At 41.5% G+C, this 21,361-nt stretch overlaps 1 protein-coding gene and 1 long non-coding RNA gene across 8 annotated transcripts in view; one reads left to right on the forward strand and one right to left on the reverse strand.

Annotated features, from left to right (window-relative positions):
* Window positions 1-14,144, forward strand: part of LOC148518137 (uncharacterized) — a 42,337-nt gene extending 28,193 nt beyond the window's left edge. For both annotated transcript variants that reach the window (XR_015879226.1, XR_015879227.1), the window contains exons 2-3: window positions 11,145-11,224; window positions 13,824-14,144. This is a non-coding gene — a long non-coding RNA (uncharacterized LOC148518137). The remainder of the gene's footprint in view (window positions 1-11,144; window positions 11,225-13,823) is intronic.
* The window catches only part of SEMA6A (semaphorin 6A), a 206,460-nt gene that overhangs the window by 180,341 nt on the left and 4,758 nt on the right, over window positions 1-21,361 (reverse strand). The gene's annotated exons all lie outside the window — the stretch shown is intronic.

The raw sequence follows: 21,361 nt of genomic DNA on the forward strand, positions 1-21,361 counted from the left end.
ACCGTTAAAGGGTGCTTTAACCCCCAAAGTACACTCCAGTCCAAACAAAAAAAAAAATATTTTCTGTGTTTGTGAATTGTGTGCGCAGTAGCCGCACGTGCATCAACAAAGTAGTGCCAAGTGTGCGCCTGTGTCATAAGTAAAGGGCCGGCTGGCTTGACCATTAAAGGGTGCTGTAACCCCCAAAGTACACTCCAGTCCAAACCAAAAAAAAAATTATTTTCTGTGTTTGTGAATTGTGTGCACAGTAGCCGCACGTGCATCAACAAAGTAGTGCCAAGCGTGCGCCTGTGTCATAAGTAAAGGGCCGGCTGGCTTGACCATTAAAGGGTGCTGTAACCCCCAAAGTACACTCCAGTCCAAACCAAAAAAAAAATTATTTTCTGTGTTTGTGAATTGTGTGCGCAGTAGCCGCACGTGCATCAACAAAGTAGTGCCAAGCGTGCGCCTGTGTCATAAGTAAAGGGCCGGCTGGCTAGACCGTTAAAGGGTGCTGTAACCCCCGAAAGTACACTCCAGTCCAAACCAAAAAAAAAATTATTTTCTGTGTTTGTGAATTGTGTGCGCAGCAGCTGCACGTGCATCAACAAAGTAGTGCCAAGCGTGCGCCTGTGTCTTAAGTAAAGGGCCGGCTGGCTTGACCGTTAAAGGGTTCTGTAACCCCCAAAGTACACTCCAAACCAAAAAAATATATATTTTCTGTGTTTGTGACTTGTGTGCACTGTGGCTGCACGTGCATCAACAAAGGAGCAGCGCCAAGCGTGCGCCTGTGTCCCATAAGTAAAGAGCCGGCTAGCTCATTTCTTAAAGGGTGGTGTAACCCACAAAGTGCACTACTCTCCAGCAAAAATAAAAAAATATTTTCTGTGTTTGTGTGCGCTTTAGCCGCACGTATATATATCAATATAACATAAATGGAGGACCAAACTTTCTCCGATAAAAATAAAATAGGGAAAGATCAAGAACCACTTCCTCCTAGTGCTGTTGCTGCTGCTGGGAGTTGTTCATCATCCCAGAGAGGAAGTAGGAACATCACTACTTTTACTAAACAATTGACCCTCCAACAGTCCCTAGCGATGAGGATGAAGTACGACAGCAGTCATCCTGAAGCAAAACGTATAACTGAGGCCTTGACTGCTATGTTGGTGTTAGACGTGCGTCCGGTATCCGACATTAGTGCAGTGGGATTTAGACAATTGATGGAGGTAGTGTGTCCTCGGTTCCAAATCCCGTCTAGATTCCACCTGCATCCTCAAAGCAGCAGCGACAAGCGTGCGTCTGTCTGTTAAAGGGTGGTGACACCCTCAAAGTGTGCTACACAAACAATTAAAATATTGTTCTTTTTTTTTTGGTCTTTGTGAAATGTGTGGGCTGTAGCCGCACCTGCATCCTTAAAGCAGCAGCGACAAGCGTGCGTCTGTCTGTTAAAGGGTGGTGACACCCTCAAAGTGTGCTACACAAACAATTAAAATATAGTTCTTTTTTTTTCTGTCTTTGTGAATTGTGTGGGCTGTAGCCGCACTTGCATCCTCAAAGCAGCAGCGACAAGCGTGCGTCTGTCTGTTAAAAGGTGTTGTAACTCTCAAAGTGCTCCAAAAAATCAAATTTTTTTTTTTAATGTGTTTGTGACTTGTGTGCGATGTAGCCACACTTGCATCCTCAAAGCAGCAGCGACAAGCGTGCGTCTGTCTGTTAAAGGGTGGTGACACCCTCAAAGTGTGCTACACAAACAATAAAAATATTCTTCTTCTTTTTTCTGTCTTTGTGAATTGTGTGGGCTGTAGCCGCACCTGCATCCTTAAAGCAGCAGCGACAAGCGTGCGTCTGTCTGTTAAAGGGTGGTGACACCCTCACAGTGTGCTACACAAACAATTAAAATATTGTTCTTTTTTTTTCGGTCTTTGTGAAATGTGTGGGCTGTAGCCGCACCTGCATCCTTAAAGCAGCAGCGACAAGCGTGCGTCTGTCTGTTAAAGGGTGATGTAACTCTCAAAGTGCTCCAAAAAATAAAAAACTATTTTTGTAATGTGTTTGTGACTTGTGTGCGATGTAGCCGCACTTGCATCCTCAAAGCAGCAGCGACAAGCGTGCGTCTGTCTGTTAAAGGGTGGTGACACCCTCAAAGTGTGCTACACAAACAATAAAAATATTCTTCTTCTTTTTTCTGTCTTTGTGAAATGTGTGGGCTGTAGCCGCACCTGCATCCTTAAAGCAGCAGCGACAAGCGTGCGTCTGTCTGTTAAAGGGTGGTGACACCCTCAAAGTGTGCTACACAAACAATTAAAATATTGTTCTTTTGTTTTCGGTCTTTGTGAAATGTGTGGGCTGTAGCCGCACCTGCATCCTTAAAGCAGCAGCGACAAGCGTGCGTCTGTCTGTTAAAGGGTGGTGACACCCTCAAAGTGTGCTACACAAACAATAAAAATATTCTTCTTTTTTCTGTCTTTGTGAATTGTGTGGGCTGTAGCCGCACTTGCATCCTCAAAGCAGCAGCGACAAGCGTGCGTCTGTCTGTTAAAGGGTGGTGACACCCTCAAAGTGTGCTACACAAACAATAAAAATATTCTTCTTCTTTTTTCTGTCTTTGTGAATTGTGTGGGCTGTAGCCGCACCTGCATCCTTAAAGCAGCAGCGACAAGCGTGCGTCTGTCTGTTAAAGGGTGGTGACACCCTCAAAGTGTGCTACACAAACAATAAAAATATTCTTCTTTTTTTTCTGTCTTTGTGAAATGTGTGGGCTGTAGCCGCACTTGAATCCTCAAAGCAGCAGCGACAAGCGTGCGTCTGTCTGTTAAAGGATTACATCGGTGACAGCATCCAAGTAGGCATGTCAGACAGTCCGTACCTGTACTGGCAGGAAAAAGAAGCAATTTGGAGGTCCCTGTACAAACTGGCTCTATTTTACCTGAGTTGCCCCCCCTCCAGTGTGTACTCCGAAAGAGTGTTTAGTGCAGCCGGGAACCTTGTCAGCGAAAGGCGTAGGAGGTTGCTTCCACAAAATGTGGAGAAGATGATGTTCATAAAATGAATTATCAACTCTTCCAGGGAGACCAGCCTCCAGAACGTACAGAGGGACCTGTGGTTCCAGAAGGGACAAATTAATACTCTGTGAGGATGAGGATGTACACACTGAAGAGGGTGAGGAATCGGTGGATGAGGAGGATGAGGATGACATCTTTCCTCCGTAGAGCCAGTTTGTGCAGGGACAGATTAATTGCCAGCTTGTTTTGTGGGGGCCCAAACGAACCAATCATTTCAGCCACAGTTGTGTGGCAGACCCTGGCGCTGAAATGATTGGTTTGTTAAAGTGTGCATGTCCTGTTTATACAACACAAGGGTGGGTGGGAGGGCCCAAGGACAATTCCATCTTGCACCTCTTTTTTTTCTTTGCATTATGTACAGTTTGGGGCCTAGTTTTTCAATGCCATCCTGTCTGCCACTGCAGTTTCACGCCTAGATGGGTCACGTGGTTGTGCCGCCCACTCGTGTCGCTTAGCATAGTCATCCAGCTACCTCGGTGCAACCTTTTGGACATAAAAACACTATTGTGAGGTGTGAGGTATTCAGAATAGACTGGAAATGAGTGGAAATTAAGGTTATTGAGGTTAATAATAGCATAGGAGCAGAAAAAGCTACAAATTCTGTGATTTTAGCTGTTTTTATGCTTTTTTTCAAAAAAATACAGATCCAAAACACAAAACCCAGAACCCAAAACACGGAAGGGTGGTTTTGGCAAAACCAATCCAGATCCAAAACACGAAGAAAGATCCAGATCCAAAACCAAAACACAAAACACGAAAAGTGGCCGGTGCACACCCCTAATACATAGTCTGCATTTCAATTTCTAATACACATTGAAGTCAGAGACTTTAATTAAAATACAAACTCTTAAAATAGGTAACTTGTGCCTGAGTGAACAAGTGTGTTCAGCTAACTCTGCAATGTGTTTATGCATTAACAGCATGCAGTCGGGCACATCAGCATAAATACATTGCCACCAGTTAAATGGATTCTATCAATTAATTTAAATAATAATACAACTCCAACTAACTGTGAAATCTCATGCTCGGAAATACAATGCTCAGGCGTAGCCACTTGCAGATGCCCTTTTGAAGAGCCTTCAGCATTTAATTTTTAAATGTCTACTAAACAAAAAAATGTAACGAGACAAACTAAGCAGACATCTTGTACCATGCACAATTGTTAAGAGGTAGATGTTCACATTGTCTGTCTGTAAAGTAATCCATTTATCTACTGTATCAAACGACGTCGTTCACAGACATATCGCGTCTGTACCGACTGCCCGTACACTTGCATCAGAGGCTGCGAGGAGGGGTGCAGGACACGCCCCCCGGCCAGCGGGACCCGCGCCCAGAAACAGATGATGGTCGTTCAGTGTGTATGAACGACCATAATTTGCAGATCACTCGATCTACAGATATATCTGTGCAGTGTGTGTACCCAGCTAAATGGACCCCCCCTTGAGCAACTCAATTGTTGCTCCTTTCGGGCACAAATGCTGCGGGTGGACACATTTCTACTCACACCCTCCTAAGTGGGCGAGCAGAAATGTGCAAAACGGCCAGGTTTTGGGCTTTAACCAGGATTTTAGATGGCTAAAGGTAATGGCACCCAAAAACAATTGAATATAACAACCTGATCTCTGGGAGATCGGGCATGATAAAACAATTGAATTGCCCCCAATATGTCCACTCACAGGTTGATCCTGAGAATATAGAATGTACACTTTGGGCATTTAGATAAGCAGGCACAATGGATAAAAGCTGTGGGTGGACAATGGCTGTCGTCACTGGGGTTTCTACATGTGGCCAGAAGATGACTGACTATCCATTGATTGTGTGCAGTGATATATCCGCAGCCATTGAAAATTATCATGTGATGGTGGCAATCCCTGCATCAAATGTCAAATGCATTTCCACCAGATCTGGAACCTCAATTGTTGCCATCCATCAGTTTCCGATGGACAACTCTAACACGCCCTACTGCAAATTTCACTAAATATCTTTCTATGAGCTTTCAGACATGCATTGTTTATTGGGTGCAATTGTTTCCAAGCAGCTTTGAATAATATTCAGGGACTAAATAAATTAACAACCGTGCATGCTCATAGAAAATCACAGCTCAACCCTACAGAAGAAATCTAGATACAGCTATGTAGTAATTAACATTTGCATGAGAGTCATATACAAACCAACATATTCATTTGGACAGGTTACTGGAACACTACAGTACATTGATTTGCATTTTAGGTTTTGAGGAGTTGATCATTGGTCATGGTCGGATTCTCATGAATATTAAATCAACCCACACAATAGTTGTTTTTAGATCATGGGTCCAATTTAAAGATATCAGGGTATGTGCTTCCAATGACGGCACATGTGAACAATTCACAAGTACTCACTCACGGATGAGCATGCCAGCCAACCTCTTGCTCAGCTATATGCTCTAAGCTTCTCATCCATTTCCAAAATAAATCATTTTAGTATTGGAATTTAGCAGGAAAAAAAAAAAAAACTGAACTAACAATGATACAGAGTTTTCAATTCCTACAACAAAGAAATAAGCAAAATAAAAAAAAACAACATGTGGAATTGCTTATTACATTTCTGCGTTTCATTTTTCCATCCAGACGACTGGAACACAAAAGCACCCAGACAAAACAATCTCCAACAATCTGCTTCAACAATGGGCTATGGAAAATTGCACTTTCCAGACAATGATAATGGTTTTCAGTCAAATGAGAAAGAATATGAACATGTGAATTATCTCGGTTTATCAGAGAAAAGGCAGTGTTAGTACAATACTTTGTCTACACTTCCAGATTTCAGGTAAATCTGGAAGTGTGGGAACAAAATGTCTAGAACACTTCTTAGCCACCAGTAAACATTTCATATCCAATGAATTAGATAGCAATACAATCCCTACCTGCCTAGCATTTATTATGCTGGGTACACACTGGCTGATATATTGACCGATCAGCCAATATATCTGCTAGCCATCGGCCAGTGTGTACAGGCATTATGTCTGAACGACATTGTACAGCCGCACAGCCGACGGACAGATATGTCTGCGGACATATCTGTCCATCGGCAATTGTACGGGCTGTCTGCACACACACAGTGGCAGCCGCGGGGATGGGGCGGCCCTGACCCGCCTCCCTGCCAGCGGGACCCGTGGCTGTCGGATAGATGATGGCCGTTTAGTGTGTATGAAAGACCATCATCTAAAGATATATCTGCAAATCACTCGATCTGCAGATATATCTTGCAGGTGTGTACCCACCTTAGATACGCTCTTCTAGAGAGCATATATCTAATAGTAATGGAATTTGCAGACTTCAGAGAGCATTTTCTTGTCACAGGCAGACATAGGAAGGTATCACTGCACATACATCTACCTCCTACTGTGGTATTATCTGCTAGGTGCCAGTGGTTTGAGAGTCCCCACTATGAGCTTTCCAAGTCAGAAACAGCTGATGTGACTATATAGCACAGCAGCGGAGACTCATAATCTGACTACTGCTGAATAGAATAATCTGCCTACTGCTGAAGAGAAACTTCAAGTTCGACAGGTTCAGGCAGAATAAAATACATATTGCTACAGATTGTATGAAATCAGCAACTGGCATAATAAATAAAATGTTTCTATTACATCTACGTGGACATATATATATATAAATCAAATCAACAAAAATACAAATAGGAAAGCAATGCGTTTTGTAAGAGCAATGCATGAATGGATGCGGTAGACGTTCTGAATTTCAACTTTCAGAATGTCAACACCAGAGTGTCGACATGAAGATCGTCAATCAGAATGCACGGGAAGTCCACGTCAAATGTAGATATTGTGAATGACGACAGTCAGCAGGTCGACCATGTCAATTTCCATTGTGGAAGGGAGTATACCTAATCCTAACGCTAACTCTATTCACAGCCTTACCCTATCATCATCCAAAAATCACCTGTCGACATTCACAAAGTCAACATTATCATTGTCAACAATGTGTATGTTGACATTATGAATGTGTACCTGCATGAACAACTGCCTATGTACATGGACTTTAAGGGATCAATAGTGGTGTTTAAAACATGAAAAAGATTTTTATAGGTTAAAATATGTTAAAAACAGCAAAGACATTATACAATTTACTTTTCTGTCTATTCCTCATTCCACTGGGGAAGGGCCCAGATCTCCTTTTATATTGTTTGGACTTTTCGAATACTGTTCTCTGATTTGCATACTGCAGCCTCTGGCATTTGGAGGAAATGCCATCAGTGTGGGAAGATCCAAAATTGGTATAAACATATACAAAGCAAGAAATAGATATACAGATAATTTGCGGCACATTTCTGCATTAGATACATGGTAACAGTCAAGTTACTTCTAACAAAGCTAAAATTGTTGAATTAGGGGAATTCAATTGTTCATGCCTGATCTCCCGTCTAAAGTGATGGGAGATTGGGGAGCGATATTCAATTGTTTTGGGTACCCATGCCTTTTCGCGCCCAAAAGCATCGGGTTTAGAAGCGTAATGCGGCTTAACTTGTGCAGAGTCCTCATCGCAACAGTTTTGGCGTCCAACAAGTAGACTTTTTGCGGATTTCTGCTCGCCACCTCAGGACGGTGTTAGCAGATCTCTGTGCACCTGCAGGAAATTCGCGCCCGATCAGAGCAACAATTTAACTGCTCCATCAGACTCCCATTACGAACAGCTGCGCACAAAAGAGTAATTAAATTCTCCGGTACAGGTCATGACTTTCCAAACAGATTAAAGCTTCAAAGTATGAGAAGTAAACAGATATTCAGAAAAGTGAATCATTATTTTCAAATATGAGCAAGCTATTACGCCCCATGTGCATTCTGATAAATATAAATACAGGGAAATGTAAATGCTTCTTGACTATATCTCAATGTGTTTATAATGCGTTACAAATCAATGTAAGTTTTCAATGGCATTGATGCCCGTCAAGCGCAGGAAAATGAAACAAGTGCCCAAAAATTTTCAATGCACCACAGTGCAATATACAAATATGAAACACATAAATATGTACAGTACAATATCTATTGGTACAGCAGCTGTTAACAGGTTTTTAAGATGTGCTAGAGACATATCTTAAATGCTGGATTGTAACGCCAGTGTGAGAATAGCCTAAAGAAGAACCATTGCTGAGTAAAAGCAACATGCATCAGCAATAACAGCAAAAATGCAAGAACAGCAGAAGAAATAGATCATCTCCTTTAAATCATAGGTCAGCTACTTGCAGCTCCCGAAAGAAAGCCTACTGAATGTAAAAGATAATCTAAGTGTTTTTCACCTTTGGATAATCCTCTACTAACTACCAAATGTTAAATATATTTGCCATTTAACCATTTTGTTGAGGTTGAACCCCATTGCATCTTCCGAGCAATCAGCAAAGTTCCCCTATCATCATCAAAAGTAGACAGCTGCCAGAGCAATCTGTCCAAAGGTCTAGACCAGTGATTCCGAACCGCGGTCCTCAAAGCACACTAACAGTCCTGGTTTTAGTGATATCCATGATTGTGCACAGATGGTTAAATCAATATAACTGAGATACTAATTAAGTCACTTGTGCTAAAGTATGGCTATCCCTAAAACCTGGACTGTTAGTGTGTCTTGAGGACCGTGGTTGGGAACCCCTGGTCTAGACACTGTATAGGCATAGGTTATACGGCGCCTGATTTGATGTTGCAGCTAATACAATCAAATGTTGCTTGCACTTACAAACATACATCCTTGTAGCTCGGACATAATGTCAGAACAGCACAGCTTGACCAGCAATACTGACCAGATAAGGATGGGAGTCTAGGACCAGAGGCCTACTACAAATGCTAAAGATGAGACCACTTTAGAAATCGAGTTGTCCAAAACTAGATAACACCAAAACTCTATCCAAACATATTCTTCAGGAATTCTACAAATAGGAGACAAAATACTGTAGGCCATAGCAGGAAATGCATTGAAATAGGAGGGTTAGCCTTGTTCTCATTTTGCATGTGAAATAAAAAGACAGGGATCATTTATCTGCTATTCCTAGAGTATTCTGCAGACGCAAACACACAAAAACATGACAAATGTAGAGGGACATGAGTCCCCAGAATAGTAAAAATCCACCAAATTACTATATCAACATTTTATTGTGCTATTGACACAAAACAAACTCATAGTTTGCATACAATAATAAGCAGTGGAAAGTCAGGTGTGTGCATCAATGCAGGAAGGACAACATGAATGCAAATACTGTCCCTGAACAGTTACTATAAACACAGCATCCTTACGTTCTCTTGCTTTGACAATTTAGCAATCACACACTTGGTAATTGTGAGCAAGAGTAAAATATAGGTTATAGCAGAGCATTTGTTACATGAGAACATGTCCACTGACCAGAAATAACTCCTCTTGCAGGTTCAATGAACACAAGCTTTGAGAAATTGCTAAAATCTCCGGTAATCATAACTTACATTTGTTGCTTCCAGTCAGATAGCGTCCGTGCTTTTAACCAATAATCAGAAATCTCTTAAACATTGAACCATGAATCCCAGGATATGAAATATATGCTAGAGCTTAACAATTACAACAATACATTCGTCCACTCAGATTTCTTTTTTTCCAGTTATTGCATTGTCTAAAGTTACCATATTTATCACATGAGCTGCCAAATAGAACAGGTCCAGTCACTCACCACTTAGGCTGAACAGCTAGATCTCATTGAATGGACAGACAATGAGCACCAATGAGCGTGGCGGTAAAGTGGGTGTGTACCGCTACATCTGAGAGGCGTGTCATAAGACTGACTTATATCCACATGTAAATGAGCCTAAAAGCAGTCAGTAAGATCTACTTGTTGATAAAACACACTAATAATTTTTAGCAAATTCATGTAGCCGTAGGGCTATTTCACACTTGCAGGTTGGCCAAAAAAACCAGGCAGAAGCCGGCCGTTTTTTGTCAGGTACTCAGTGCCTTTCACATGGTCCCGGCTATGAGCAGTTTTTAATGTGTTTTTTTCCCCCTTCTTCTACAGGGCGGCCGGTGTGTGTGTGTGTGTGTGTAAGAAAATATGGTTTCCTATACCCCACTGCCTTGCTTATATACGGCACGGCTCAGTGGATACTCCCGGCTGTTACACGGCGACTGTGCTGTGCCCGTACCGTGTGAAAGTACCCACCAGGTTCCTTGTTAAATTTAATTTTACGTGCATTTTTTTGCCGGCCGGCCGCCCAAAACCGGCAGGTGTAAAAAAGCCCATAGGGATCATTGTGCAATCAGGGAGAGTTGGCAAGTATGGATCATGATCCAGTGACATTTTCTGGATCTAGATTTTTCGGGATATAGTTAAAAAGCCGCCGATATACAGACCGCTGGCACAATGCCAAGCCGCTATCCCGAATGAGAACAGGATAGTGATGTCAGAATCCCGGTTGCCGGACACTGTCCCCTGGGATGGGGTGCTACGTTTAGGCACCCCCCCGGGGGGGGGGGGGGGATTACAGTAAGGCATCCCCCGAGGAGGGTTATGGTTAGGCTAGAGGAAGGGCAGGGGGGAGGAGGTGTTTAGGCACCCCCCTGGGAGGGTTATGGTTAGGCACCACTAAGGGAGGGTTAGGGTATTTAACGCGCCTATCAGCATCTTCAGTCATCGGGATGCCGCTGTCGGGATTTGAACAGTCGGTATTTCATACCAAACCCCTATTTTCCCACTTAAAAAAGGTATGGCATCTAAGCTGTCCTCACAGACATTGAAATTTGCACCCAAATATGCTTAATTGGCCACCTGAATGGTATGGATGGGCAACTTGTAACTGGATATTGTAGTCAGCAGATAAAAACGATAGAGCTTTAGTGTCTTTATACAGTACCTTGCCATGTATTTCTTCATTCTCAACACTTATGTAAAAATATGTATTGTAAGAAAACTATCTGAGATCATCTGTCATTACACATAAAGCACAACATTAGCAACAGCTAATTAGAAAGTACAGATTATTCTCCAGTTTGCAGTTAGACACTACAAGATATACAAGCATTAAAACGTGTTGTTCACACATTGGAATTAAATTCAGATGTCAGGAAATTATGAGATTTGCCTTTTTTCCCTTTTCAGAAAAGCATCTATGATCTTATTGCTGAATATTGACTACAAACAGCATGCCAGGAGCTGATGTGGAGCTTGCAATATGCAGGGTAAGGTGTTACTCATAAGATATAATGTGGCTATAAGACTGTGCGCCAACAATTTCATACTCCAACTCCCTGAAAACAAGGGAGTGCTTTGTTAGACCTGCTCTGCAACATCCAAATCATCACAGCTCTATTGTCTTAAGGTTCAGTAAGCTTTCTGCACAGTAATAACCATTGTCAGCAGATCTGAAAATGTATTTCTTTCTCTAAGAAACATTCTGTTTGTGTGTGATAGAAAAAGATGACGCGCAGCATTATTCCTGCAAGCGAATTTGCGTGAATAATTACTGCTCTAAAGTAAGGGAGATCAGAAAACATTAGAAGTGTTCTGTTCCAATAGAACCCAAACAAATAATAATAATCTTACTGATGCCTGGTATTTAGCCTGACACATTTCAGATTATTTACTAGCATTGTTTAATGGTGCACTAAAGCAATGTCAATCATTTCTCTCATTGTCTTAGGTGGATGCTGGGCATCAAATTATTTTAAAATCATTCCCAATTATTGCACATTGTTTGAAAACCTATCAGTTTAAAATGACGGCTTCACGACATAACACTCGTCACAGGATTTGAATACAAATGCATGAAACAACTTAAATGAAACCACTTTAGTTCCACATTTTTTCATTATTCCTGTTCCTTATCAAATAACTGAAGATTTTGGGGGGTATCAAGCATTGTAAACAGTGGAGAAGTGGACAAGTTGTCCATAGCTCCTATAGTCTTCCCGCTAAGCTGTTTTAGCAGGGCACAACGCCCTGTCCAATTTTAAAATGGCAAAATGCACCCTGACCTACCTGCCGGCACCCTGCTGAAGCAACCCGTCGGGTGCCATCCCCACCTGCAGGCCAGTGTGTCCTGCAGGATGGGGGGGGGAATTGCGGCGCTCACTGCCGGTGAATAGATGCTGCGCGCATGCGCGCGGCATTTATTCATAGTGAGCGGAGAGCTTCGGGGCAGCCCAGCATGTCCGTAAGTGCTGGGCATGCCCCCAAAAGTGACGAAAAGGGGACGCGTCTTAAGGGTACGCCCAGATTTTCTCGTGGACACATCCTCTTTTTGGGGGCATGCAATAATCCCCTTTTTTATGGTCCGGCACCCTGCCATGTGCCAGACCTATTAATTAACACTATTCTACCTATCATTTTATAGAATGTCCATGAAAAATACCAGCTAAAAGTCAATTTGTTGCTATGGGCAACTTCTCCATTTATCCTCGTTGCAATGCTTGATGTGTTTCCCCCAATCCACTGTAACCTCTACACCCATCATGATTTTCTTACAATTTGATTACACATAGGACCAGATTCAGACCCGCTCGCTAGATGCGGCCGCTCGCTAACAGCATATGGAAATTCAGCTAAGTGATGTCAAGGCAGCCGCTCGCACGGCAAGGCATAAACATGCCCACTATGTCTTGGCGAGCGATCGCTTTGTGTTTACAGACACCCACCAGCCTGTCTTTAGCCTCCCACTAGCGTACGTCATCTCCAGGAAGTATATACAACCATCGGTACAACATGTTCCATCGAATCTGACCGCAGCACTTGCGGTTGACTGTACCCTACCGCAAGCACTTCAGTGTATTATTCAACCAGATGACGTGTATTATGATTCTGCCTGTTAATTATGCACGCCCCAGAAACAGCGTGAAAACACTCTGACACGCCTGCATCTGTACCTCCACTCCCCTGTTACTAATGCCCTGTCCCTGTTAACACCCACAAACGGCCTCGCCTGTCACTCATTCCACTGGGCTGTCTTTGCAGGGCGAGCGAGCACATTCCGATCGCTCGTACTAGTTTGCGCACGCGCACTGCGAGCTGCACCCATGCGCACATTAGCGAACATCGTCTGCAACGGCCACTTGCTAACGAGCAGGTCTGAATCAGGTCCATTGTCTGATCTTAAATATTTATTTAACCTTCTGGATAGTGTAATAAAACTATAAAGGTTAATCACCAATAGGTTACTAAGGAGTACTGCACATTTCAGCTGGGTTCTATGCTATGTTATGCTATTTTAGATAAAGGGGTCTTATTGACAACAATGTTATGGCTTGGTCAATTTTGTCTGTCTTTCTTGTACTAAGAAAGATAAATACCTTTTCCAGGGTCGCATCATCCCTAAGCATGGTGAGTAGAATAAGCCAGTACATGTTTTCTTTCCATAGTAGCTGAGGTTTGGGTGCTAATTGCCGTCTATGGTAGTCAGAGGCAAGATCAAACACTACTGTGGTGCTTAAAAGCGTGAGACTACTCCCCAAAGAATTTCGGCGTCTGGGATTCTAGAGTAGCTAGTCACAGTAAAAGCCACTTTATCCTTTTTTATTGCTTTTAAAATGTTAGACTTTTTTAAGCTTCTAGATTTCCGGCTGCAGAATGGTGCGTGTAAGTGGAAACATAAATATGTATTTAAATAGATCGAATCAGATGTTCAAATACATCTTTATATTGTGTAAAAACCATTTTATCAGTATTTAGAAAGTAAAGACATAACAGCTTCAATGTACAGGTATAGCAAGATTAGCTTCCTTCATGATGTTACAGTTTCCAAGTCATCACTGATCTTATTTCGTATATTGTTACTTATTGCAGTTAGACGTGGAATACCCAGAATTGAATATCCTTTGATGAACACATGCTCCTGGACAGCCAAGATATGCCAAGAGTAATATACTGTGTTATTAAAGCTGTTTGTTCTATATTTCAACAAATGTTGTTGTATATGTAATTTGCTATATGCGATGGAGATGGTTGGAGGAGGTGTGCCTTCATACTTTACATTTTTACAAAGTTATATTTGCACGCTAAAGATATATAAAAAGGTCTACTTTTAGGGGCATATGTATCAAAGCTTGATGTGATATATAGATATATATATATATATATCACCAATCAGCTTCTAACTTACATTTTGCAGGCTGCGTTTAAGAAATGATAGCTCGTAGCTGATTTTTTGGTGACATATACAATATTTCACAATTTTATCTCACATCAAGCTTTGATACATATGCCCCTTAGTCTGTCCTGTAATGCCATTTTACAATACCCATAAAATGACGTCTTTCTTCCTTGTATGCTGTGAGTAGCAACAAAATGTAATTTCACAGTCAGGGTTATACAGCCTCTTGTTTTCTGAATATAGAGTTCAAACTGCTAATTCAATATTTATTGACAAGTTTACTAGTACATGCTGTAATAACATCCAAATTCAACACACAAAGCATACAGTATGAATTTGTTCCCAGATAAGAACTGCAATTAAAATTCACCATTGCAAATGCAAAAGCAATGCTGTTTTGTTCAATGTATTCTTTAAAGTAGAATATATTAATTATAGTCTAATGCAAGTTATAGAAAATCCCAAAATATAAAAGCCAGCTTACATCCATCTATAAATGATCATGTAGGTATAAAATAGAACATAAGTAATTCAATATGTAGTATGGATAATGTTTCTTGTTGTGTCCTTTGAGCAGTTTACTCCAATAACACTCACCACAGCCTATGACCATTTTACTTAATTAACTGGTAAGGAATACCCCTGTATTGCAACAGTTTGTAGAGGACTAAAAAGCCGTCAGTATTTAAAGGATATGTGATTTAAACACAAATAGAGTCCCTTTAAAAGGAGATGTTAAGGTTTTATTAAAGACCACTATTGTGGCAACCAGTACTCTACACATCAGCCTCTTGTTGCCAATCATTCTTTGCATTCGGGGGAAGTATTCAGCCAAGGAACAATGAACATTTCCATTGTCATACATCCCAATTTGTAAACATGCAAAATTAGGACCTACTGTAATAAGCTAATTCCCCAATGTGCCAAAACCCCTGACTTCCCCGAAAAGCCCATTTTTGTTGTTCTCAAACAGCTGGGAGGGATATATTATATTTTTATAGCATTTTTTACAGTCAATGAATCTTGCAAATTATAGGCCATTTGGTTAAATATAGTTATTTAAGATAGAGTAGGAGCACATTAAGCAATAACCAGGCAGATCAGCCAATGCTTGGTTGGTCTGATTATTGCACAGTGTGTGCAGCATTGGGGCTAAAGGTCATTTACAAACCAAACAGACCAGCTCCCAACATCAGGAGTGCTGCATAACATTGGTTGATCCCGATGAGCCGTTATCGTGCCATAAAAGCAGTGTGTACATGTTCGGCCCAACACATTTAAAAATATATTGATCATACAGATAGGTTATCGGATGTCTAAATGATCCTTCCAGCTGTCAGAAAATAAAATTGTGGATCATTCCTGCCTGGTGTGTACTTAGCTTTAGATTATTAGGTCATTGAATAAAAATGGCTTTTGCTCTCTTTAGAATCAATTTAGGGGAAAAAAAACAATAATATACCGAGAACATTAAACTAATCATTTATTCACATATATTATCAAATTAAATTATTTCAGCATATTGTGTAAACATAATTAAGACTGGATTGCGACATAATTAAAATTATTGTGATTTTCTTCTAAAACTGAAGTCCATGAATGTATTTAGAGGATATGTGAATACCTGATTATATGTGATTCACTTACACTTAGTGCCTCAATTTCATCCCTGGCCAATAGTTGTACAGTATGTCCTACCATTTATGATTATTAATTACCAGTTATTTATATAGTGCAGACAAAGTCTGCAGCACTTCACAGAGAGAATTTAGCCATTCATATCAGTCCCTGCGCCAGTACAGCTTACAATCTATGTTCCCTACCATATGCACCGTAGGGTAAATTTTTTGTTGGAGGCAATTAACCTACCAGTATATTTTTGGAGTATGGGAGGAAACATGAGTACCTGGAGGAAACCCACGCAAGCACAGGGAGAATATATAAAACTTCACACAGTTAGAGCCGTGGTGGGAATCAAACCCAGGAACTCAGTGCTATGAGGCAGTAATGCTAACCCTTACACCATCTGAGTCTCCGTATGCATTTCAAAATGTTTTTCGGGGCTCTTTCATGTTTAATAACTTATATTTTGTAAATATGTACATTGTAAATCATGTGCTAGGTTATCATTCCCATGCTAAGTTTTACGGGAATCTGTCAATACAATGCAATGTAAAATGAGTTATCCTTACAATGCATGCTTGTAAGATTTGGGCACTTAATATTCTGGATTCTAAAAAATATGCAACCCACGTGTGAAAGGGCCCTCAGACCATAAGATATGTAATTTCATCCTTCGGCAGATGAGGCTAGATGCTGGAAGGGACAACCTGAAGAAAGAACAATGGGGTCCATATTGAACACAATCAGAGTGATTGACACTACACTGCGCTACTCCTTCACATAAAGCATTTTGGAAATGGGAACAGATGGTAGGCTGCACTCAGCAGGGGTTTTATTCATTAAAATATAGTCATCCAAAACATAGAGCAGCCACGTGTCCCAAATTTGCCGCCACTTTAAAATCCAGAACTAGTCAAATTCCAAATAAAAAAAAAAAAAAAAAAAAAGATTTTTTTTCCCAATAAAATATGACTATTTTTAAATAAAAAACCTTAGGGAGTTCATGCCCTTTAAAAGCCAATAACTAGAGAGACTTGGCTTCTATGAGGGTTGTTCCAAAAATGGGATAATAGCTGCTATTGGACAAAGGTCATGTGTGCTCCATTTTTTGGTTTTTATTAAATTAGGTACTTATACTGCCAAATGTTATATGAAACTATTTTTTCCATCTGCAAAATTAACAAAGATGAAAAAAAAAAAAGAAAACAGAATCTTGGTTATAGCTTAGACTGAGATTTGTTTATGGCAACATGAACTTCCTTGTGAGGTCTAAACTCTTGTCATTATTGAGGACATTTATCACTGGTTGTGATGAAAAGCATTCCGTGCCCTCCCTGAAAGATTAAGGTAACTCCACTCTCTGAACAGTGTTTCTTTTTTTTATTTTACAAGAACAAAGGAAAAAAATATCCCGGAAAAAACACATATCAGCTGGATGTTCACATAACAAGGTCCACAGAGACACATCTAGGAATTGCCTCTTTTAATCCAATACTGAATAATGTTGGATATTGCTCTCTGTTCTTTTCAAGCTCTGCTACTGCCAAAATAACTGCAAGGCTTGCAAGTCCTGTTATACAGACAGCTTCCCCAAGGCACCCCAACACTATCTGAGGCCCTGGCGCTATGGCAACCGCATAAGAAAGCAGTTTCCATGATTAATAGATGAATATCAGGCAAACAGTCTCGCTAGCTAGCTAGGCCATCGTTTAAAGATGCTACAGGAATTAACTAAAGAGCAGACCATGTGAAACATTGAGAACTAGAATAAGAGAAACAAACACTGAGTAAGGATTTTCAATCAATATAATATAACAAAGATGCAACTCTAATGTATAAAGATCAGACTACACTTTATCCTTTTGTTCTCCCAATAGCTGTCTGGTAATTACATAGGTATAATAAAGACTAAGCAGAAGTTATTATGGGTGACATTCTCCTGTTAGCCAATGATCAGAAGGGATTAGGAGGTGAATTTCAAAATATCAATAGTATCACTTATAAAGGGAAGCTATGTTGGATTAATGTGTTTTTAGGGAATTAAATTATAAGCAGAACTGGCTGCTATTCTGGTATTATTTACCTTATGTAAATTAATGATTACTAAAGGAGCAGATTTACTAAAGCTTTCAAAATGAAAAATGGTGGTGTTGCAGATAGCAAAAAAAATCAGATTGTAGCTACTTTTTCTCTATTGTAACCTAGAAAACGATAGACACAATCTGATTGGTTGCTATGGGCAACATCACAACTTTTACTTTTTAGAAGTTTTAGTAAATCTACCACTAAATATTTTAATACACAGATGTTATTTATGAAAAACCTCAAGCTTGAATGAAATAATTGACACTGTATAACTAAATTTATATACAACCACAAAATCAAGTCTATTTGCATCAGTGACACATTGATTGTTTTTTATTCAAAGGAGCAGACATTAGCTTTTGCGGTCTAACTTCCACTAGGCTTATTAAAGCTTATTGATCATTTCTTTGCTAGGGGTCGGGGATACTGCACACTACACTTTGTTTCAATAGTAAGGGGGGAATTCAATTGTTTTTGCGTGCGACTATTAGTAATAAGCACCTGACAGCGCAATTCATTTGTTGCTCCGATCAAACGCGAACACGGCGAGTGCCCAGATTCCTGCTTGCACCTTCAAGGTGGCGAGCAGAAATGCGCAAAAAGTACTTTGGACACGCTAAAGAGGACTTTGCATGGATTTAACCACTTAATGTTTCTAAACCCTGTGCTTTAGGGTGCGTCATGTGCAAATAGTCATGGGCACCCAAAACAGTTGAATATTGCCCCCCCCCCTTCCCCCCGATCTCCCGCCACATTAGATGGGAGATTGAGGGTGCAGGAGATAGGACACAAATAAAAAAAATTCCATCCTAAAGAGAATCCCCATACTGTAGCACAGGGATGGGGAACCTCAGGTCCGGGGGCCATATAAGGCCTGCGGAATCATTTGGTCTGGCCCTCAGAGCTTTTATCTGCTAGCGTCATCTGGCTAGCAGTTTGCCTACAATGGCTCCCTGCAGCCAGAATCTATGCAGCAGTGACACCAGGAGCGTCCTTAGGACGCTTCAGACTGTGAAACCACTGCCCTTACAGCTCCCCACAGCATCCTTAGGATGCTCCAGGCATTGCTGTAAACACCAGCAATCGTGGCCCAGCCCCTGTGTGATGTCACACAGAGGGGCGTGGCCTGCACCGGGCCCGTAAATAATGTTGTATATATCAAAATGGCCCTCGGCAGAAAAAAAGATTACCCTCCCCTGCTGTAGCATGTAAATACCAGTTGTAATTTATCAGATGTCTCAGTAATAAAATGCTTCCCTACGTGATTTTTGTTTGTTTAAAAAAAAAATGTATGCATTTATAATAGATTACATACGCATGACAAAAATTCTCAACTTAGCCCTTAGTCAAAGACTACTGTTCACTTCAGCAATATCGGCTCCATCTGTATTCTTATAAGATCTTGTATCTCCCACATATTTTACTATCCTTTTTTTATTCGCAGCTCTTTCCTTGCGAAATCATGTTTATTTTATTACCTATGTCTTTAACATAGCAGAACAGTAATTCACCCAGATCATATTTTCAGGGGCGCCGAGAGGGGGGGGGGAGCGGGTACAGATTACCCGGGCCCGGGCTTCCTGAGGGGCCCGGCGGGGGCCCAGGTCCGATGCCGCCCCCCCTTCCCTCACAGCAGCCCAGCACACAGCGTGTTCTGAGCTGCAGTTGGAGACTGCTCATGGCTGTTGAGCAGCAGCCACAGCAGTCTCCTATGCCTGTGCGGGGGAGCGATCACACTGATCGCGCCCCCCCTGGCTTTGCGCCGGGCTGAGGGGGCTCAGAGCGCCCCCCTTCACGGCGCTGCAAATCATTTTTATTTTATTTCGGCAAGGGGGCATGGCCACGCCTCCCGAGATTAGGTCACGCCCCCTATTACCGGGGCCCGCCTTGGCTCTTGGCGGCCCTGCATATTTTCAAGGAAGAAAACCCAGTTTCTCAGATAAGAATATGTGAGTCTACTCTGTAAATTGCTTTTCAAGCTGTACTACAATGTCCCACCCCAATTCCTTACCCGGAGAACTAAAGGCTGCAAAAATGCAGTTTTTTCCCAGGGACTCCTCTTTACATTGGTCGAAATTCAAAGGAGAATGAGAGGAGGGGCTTGTAACTAGTCTACCTGTCCACACATTTTACTGGCTAAGCCCTGGGAAATCTGCTGCATGGGGCTCCGGATATGAGGAGGAGTAAATTATTAAATTGTACACAGTAGTTGGCAATGTAGAAAAGCACTAGCGATGGACATTGGTGGGTTACTGATACCGTTGATGGTTTAACTCGATGGTATGAAACCATCAACGGGGGAACCATTGATGGTTTCCCCCACTGATGGTGGTCCTTGCTCTATTACTCACAAGTCAGCGTGCCAATCAGTGGCTTCGCGGGTTCGCGTTGAGAGGCAGAACTAGGTTTACTGGAAAAAAAAATAAAAAAATTACAGGGCTCTGTGCCATCGATGGCTGAAGAATCATCGGATCTCTATCATTGATGGCAAAATCATGGGTGGTTAACTATCGATGGTCAACGGCCATCCTTAGATATCCTCTCCTTTGTTCATTTCTCTGGACAAAGCCTGCATGTAAGCTGGGTACTCACTGCACAGATATATTTGCAGATGATGGTTGTTCATACACACTGAACAACCATCATGTGTTCTGTGTGTTGGAGGGGGGTGGATCCCACTGTCCAGGGCGCGCACCCCTCCTTGCGGAAGCAAGTGTACAGTTGGCCAGCTGACTGCCCGCACACACACAGTACGATGCCCCAATATATCTGCAGATACCGGGCACAGGCTGTGCAGCACAGCCAACACGATATGTCTGTGAAGGACGTCGTTCACAGACATCACTGGTACACACAGGCCGACGGGCACCCCATATATATTGGCCAATCAATTGATCAACCAATATATCTGCCAGCGTGTACCCAGCATTATTTAGTCTTGAAATGATAAGCCTAGATAAAAGCACATAATGTCCGGGCGTTAGACTGCTGTGTTATTAGAACAAAATAGAGCCAGTGACTAATTAAGCAGACTCTTCTGTTCCCTGTTACAGCTACTCTGGAATGGTCACCATGGGCCACTGATGAGAAGGCACAGCTTGAGAGTGAACTGTTGGACTACAATCTTCAGCAATTCTGCCCATAAAAGGGCTACCTCCATTTTGGAGCACAAGTTAACAAAGCAGTATACAGTATATTGTGGCGATTTGAGGATGTTGCCAGATTTCATATTCTACACAATATTTACTAAGTGATGGAACAAACACAAAGAGAAAGCATGATTATTTATTGTCCTTATAGCACATTATACAGAAACATCTATTTTACATGCTTATGAACACTTTCAACATATTCCAAGGAGATTCCTTCAGAGTCATTTTAATCTGGCTCTTTTCTGAAAAGGTTAAACAATTCATGTAATGGAAAGAGCTGTTGGATAGCTTATGTGGAGTCTGTTTTCACAAAATAATGTTAATGGTGAACAAGAGGAAACCATTGAGTATATCACGCCACATTACCACAA

The sequence above is a fragment of the Taudactylus pleione genome, unplaced genomic scaffold (assembly GCF_031769625.1).
Source record: "Taudactylus pleione unplaced genomic scaffold, aTauple2 ptg000202l, whole genome shotgun sequence".
NCBI classification, from domain to species: domain Eukaryota; kingdom Metazoa; phylum Chordata; class Amphibia; order Anura; family Myobatrachidae; genus Taudactylus; species Taudactylus pleione.